This window comes from Sciurus vulgaris, assembly GCF_902686455.1.
Source record: "Sciurus vulgaris genome assembly, chromosome: 7".
NCBI lineage: Eukaryota > Metazoa > Chordata > Mammalia > Rodentia > Sciuridae > Sciurus > Sciurus vulgaris.
Genome location: NC_136467.1, coordinates 161484994 through 161490993, shown reverse-complemented (window position 1 = coordinate 161490993; position 6000 = coordinate 161484994).

Below are 6000 nucleotides of genomic sequence, written 5' to 3'. Positions count from 1 at the left end.
TTATTAGCTTGTTAAGGTCATAAAAGTCACACAGTTCTTAGGGGATCTGCAGGTCCTAAAAGTTATGCTGGGCATAGAGGATATTTAGATTATAGAAACTACATTGGAACTTACCGGTTAGTCAGTTACTAAAGCTCTTCAGGTCATCAAGATATGGAGGGTCCAAGTCTTCAGAACACAGCAAACTATGGCAAGTCATATCGTTACTTAGGTAATAGGGGTTAAACAGATCACAGAGGATACCACAGGTCACAATGGCTGTTCAGGACATAGAGTCTACCAAGTCCTTAGGGACTACTAATTCCATATTTTACAAGGGCATAGCCTTTGGAGGTCATGAAGGTTGTCAGATTACATAGGTAATAGATGCTTCATGGGTTATAAGTGATTTAGGGTCATAGAGGTTACTCATACTGTAGAGATTATGAGGCCATATAAAAGCCTTCTCAATTTTTTTGAGGCTGCTCAGGTCCTAGAGTTACACAATTCATAAGGTTTCTGAACCCATAGACACCATTTCAGACTATTAATACTACACAGGTATATGTGTTACTCAGTTCACTTAGGCTACTTAGGCCAGAGAGGATATGCAGGACAGGGGTCTATGGTAGGTCATGAAAACATACATATTACAGATAATATTATACAGATCATAGAAATTTTGCAGGTTATAGAATTTCTGAGATTATAATGACAATTCAGGTCTTAGAGGCAATGCAGGTGCAGAAGGCTTCACAGATTATAGAGGCTCTGAATGTTATTGTGGTTACATTGGTGATAGAGGCTACACAGACCATAGTGGCTTCATAAATCAGAAGGTTATGAGGGTCTGAAGAAACTACTTAGGTCAGAGAGTAAGTAGTAAGTCAAAAAGTCTACAGAGATCATAGAGTCTATGCAGGTCAAAGAGGTATGCAATTCACACATGTTAACAGGACCTAGACACTACTCAGGCCAGGTAGGTTACTATGCATATAAGTCCTATGGAGGTCATGGAGGCTACATGAATCATGGAGGCTACAGAGTTCATAGTGACTATTGATGTCATTTATTTTTCTCAGCTCATAATGTTATGGAGGTCATAGAGATTGTTTAGACCATAGAAGATACACAGGTCATTAAGCTATGCCAGTCATAGAAGCCATTCTGGCTACCTAAACAGCACAGAGAATATGAGCTTTATGATCATTTGGTGTACTCAGGCCATAGAAGTGATACAAGTCAGAGAGTATATACAGGCCAGAGGCTCTGTACAAATTATAGAGGTTATGCAGTTCATAGTGCCTATACATATTATAGAGCATACTAGGTCATTTAGACCATTAAGTCCATAGAGGATATTCAGGTCTACTAGGCTATTCAGGATATAAAGACATGCAGAAAATAGAGGCTATGCATGCTGTAGAGGATACCCAGGTCAGAGAGGTGATAGAGTTCACAGAGTTTTGTCAGGCCATACAGTCTATATATGCCATAGTGATGATGCTGGCCATGGATAATATTCACTTTATAAAGGATATTCATGTCACGGAGGCAACTCAGGACACAAAGAATGCACAAATCATATCAGTTACTAAGCTCATTTTTACATTTTTAGTCCAAAAAGTCTATGAAAGTTATAGAATTTACAAAGAAATAGAGACTATTCAGGGCATAAATAATGCACACATTATAGAATGTACTCAGGTCATAGAGAATATGAAGGTCATACAGGTTAATTCAGTGTCAGACACTATTGAAAACTTAGAGACTTTGCAGGCCATAGGGTTCATTTTATTTACTTAGGCAATATAAGCTATACAAATCTTAGGTGTCACTCAGTACACAGAGGCTTCAAAGGTAATAAAGGCTGTGCAGATCATAGGGGCACCATGGGTCATAGTGGTTCCTGAGATCATAGAAACTATACTGGTCATTTAGGCTAATCAGGCCATAAAGGCAACACAGGTTTTAATGACTGTGTACACTATACAGTCTATGCATGTCATGAGTCATACACATGTTCTGGATAATACACAGGTTGTAGATGCTGCATTGGTCATAAAGTTTATGCAGATGTTAGATATTTCTAAGTAATGGAGGTTATATTGGCTGCAGATTGATTCAGTTCAAACTGTGATCAGCTTAGTAGTTTAAGTAAAAAATAGAGGTTTTTTCAGGTGATAAATTTTACACGTTATGGGAAATATTTAGGATATGTAGGCTACATATTTTATAAAAGACACAAATGTCATGGAGAATACATAAGTCACAGACAGGACATAGAAGTAACTAAGAACATAGAGAATACACTGATAATTAAGGAAATCCAGGCCATAAAATAATGCAGGCCATAGAAGCCTTACAGTTCAGAGAGGCTGTGTTACTGAGAGAGACTACTCAGATCCAAGATGCTACTCAGGTATAGAGTGTAAGCAGACAATAGAAATTAGTTAGGTCATTTGTACTACACAAGTCTTAGGGGCTAATCAGGTCATAGAGGTTTCATAGCTCATGGAGGATACTTAGGTCAAAGAGGTTATGCAGGTCATAGAGGCTATTCAAGTCATAAAGGGCATGTAGGCCATAAAGGCTATTCAGGACCTAGAGTCTTTTTAGGTCACAAAAGCTGCAGGGGTTATAGAGGGTTTACTGGTCAAAGAGGCTACTTAGGTCATAAAAGTTGTGCCAACAATAAAAGTTGCTCAGGTCAAAGATGATACCTGGGCCGTAGAAGCTACAAGAACATAGAGGCTATGACAGTCAGAGGGGTTACAAAAATCATATGGATAAAAATGTAAAGGTCATTCATGCTACTACGGCCATTATCCTACATTTAGGTTTTTCTGGCCATCATGATTATACAGGTAATTGAGTGCATGCTGGTTAAAAGCTACTATGCCACAAAACTTATACAGGTTATAGATGCTACTTAACTGATAGAAGAAAGGCAGGTTACAGTGGCTACACAGTTTACAGAACCAACTCTGGTCTTAAGGGTTATACAGTCCAAAGATGGTACTCAAACTATTTAGGCTACTCAAGGGCATAGAACCCACTATTGCCACAGAGATATGAGAACTCACAGAAGTTATGAAGATAATGAAGGCTACTATAATCATACAAAGTGCTTAGTACATAAGGTTATTCAAGTCAAAGAGGCTACATAGGTACTTGAGGCTAATCATGGTATAGAGATTATTCAGTTAATAGAGAATCTTCAGGCAATGGAGAATACTCAGGCCATAAAGGCTGCATAGTTCATAGAGTCTATGCAGTTCATGGTGGTTACACAGGCCATAGACTTCAAAGGTCATAGTGGATACTGTTTTTCTTGAGAATACTGATGCCAAATAGCCTACACAGATTATAAGAAATATACAGGTCATAGAGGCTGTGCAGGCAATAGAATTTATTCATTCCACAGATTCTATGCAGGTCATAGAGGTTGCACTATTTATAGAGTCTACTCAGGTCACAGAAGGAACATGGGCAATAGAACTGATTCTATTGAAGTGAAGCTGTACAGACCACAGAGGATATACTACTGGTCATAAAAATCTTCAAAGTCAAAAAGAATATATAAGCCAAAGATGATACAGAGATCATGTAATCTACAAATCTCATAGAGCTGCAGAGGACATACAGGCTTTTTTGACAGAGTTTTATAGTTAATAGAGGCTAGTCAGTTAATAGAGGCTAAGGTCATATAGGTCAATAATGTCATAGAGACTTGAAGGTCATTTTGGCTACTCAAACTTTAAAGGTTACATAGGTCGTAAAGGCTATACTGTTCATAGGGGCCATTCAAGCATATAGGCTCTGTGGATCACAGAGGCTACTGAGGTCATAGACTACACTAAGGTCATTTAGTCTACTAAGGCCATCCATAGAGGCTAAGAAGTAATTTGGACTACTCAGACCATCTAGGGTACAGAGGACATAGCACCTTCCATAGCCATAATAGGTAACACAGGATATAAAGTCTATGTGGGTCATAGAGAGTACTAAGGTCACAGTTCCCTGAGAATACTCAGGGAATAAAATCTTTAAAATCCATAGTGGATACTGAAGTAATTGAACATTTTAGACCATAAAGTCTATGAGATTCATGGAGGCTGTGCAGGCCATAGAGGCTAATAAAGCCATAGATTAAAATCAAGCTACATGGACTATTCATATCCCACAGGTTAATCAGACATAGATTCTATGAAAGTCAGAATGGTTATACAAATCATAGAGGCTATGCAGGTCATTGTAGACAGGCAGGTAATGTATGTTACAAAGATCATGAGGCCTACCCTGGTCATTGAGGCTACCCAGGCACTATGGCTAATTAATTAATAGGTAGGTCAAGGCCATGTAGGCTATTCAGGGCATAGAAGCTATGGCCCTAGCTCTAAGGCGATAGATACCACACACAACAAAGAGACTAAACAGGGCATAGACATACATATATCCTAGACATTGCACAGGTCATAATGTCTATGCAGGCAATTTAAGACACATAGTTTATAGATGTTACCCAGGCTAAAGAGGTTACTTTGTCCATTGTGGAATTGGAGGTCTTGGAGAATATATAGAAAATAAGGACATTGCTGAACTTGTGCCATAGAAATGGCAGGAGTCACAGATGCTATGCCACTCATAGAGGCTATTCCATCCAAAGGTGATTTAGGTAATGATAGCTGCCCAGTTCATAAAGGCTGTGTGGGTCATGGAAGAAATACAGGTTCTAAGTGTTATAGATGGTCATAGATGCTACCCATTCCATACAAGTTTTAGAGGCATGAGATAATAGTGGTTATACTGGCAATAGGGACTACTCAGCACATAGAGGGTACACAGGCATAAGATTCTTTTCAGCCTACTGATGCTACATAATTCATAGGAGCCATTAATGCCAGATAAACCACTTAAGTCATAGAATATATGAAAATCATGGAAGACATTCAGTTCATACATGTTATAGAGAAAATAGAGGCTACTAACACCAGACAGACTATTCCAGAAATAGAAGTTGTGTAAGCCATATATGCTGTGCAGGTCATAGAAGTCACAGATATTCAGTTACAAAAGATTACTCAAATCATGAGACTCTTTAGGCCAAGGACACCTTCTAGGTCCTAGAGGCTACTCAGGTCACACAAGCTACATAGGCCACAGAGGGTTATCAAGACATAAAAGCTACATAGGCCATAGAGACTTTAAAAAGTCCTAGATAGTTTATCCTGGTGAGAGAGCCTACTCAGTCTACTCAAGTCACAGAGGCCACCCAGGCATAAATGCTACTGAAGATATGAGATTTATACAGGTCATAAGGGCTACTTATGTCATAGACATTATAGAGGTCATGGAAGATAGTCTGGTCATAATAGCTATTTGGGTCATAGAGGTTACACAGTTCACACAGGCTACACAGGTGTAAAAGTCTTCTTAGTACATTGAAGATATGCAGAATACTTGGGCTACTCAGTTAATAGAGTGTAGGCTAGTAATATGGGTAATTTAGGGCACAGATATAGATAGGTCTAGAATCTGCACAGGTCAAAGAGGCCTTTCAGGACATAAAGGCTACTCCATTATTTGAGGGTATGCAAATAACAGGTTTTAATTAGTTGAGTTAGACTACTCAGTACATAAGAATATACACTTTGTACAGGTTACTCAGGACACAGAAACTATGCAGGCTACACAGAATGTACAGGAAAAAATGTGATCAAGTTTGTTAAGTTGATTTAAATTTCACAGGTAATAGAGGAACAGTCATATCATGCTAAGTGAGATAAGCCCATCTCAAAAATCCAAAAGGCAAATGATCTCACTGATAAGCGGATGATGACACATAATGGGGGTGGGAGGGGGGCAAGAATGGAGGAAGGAGGAGCTGTATAGAGGGAAAAGATGGGTAGGAGGGGTGGGGGAAAGAAAAAATAACAGAATGATTCAAACATCATTACCCTATGTAAATGTATGATCATGCAAATAGTATGCTGTTACTCCATGTACAAACAGGAATAA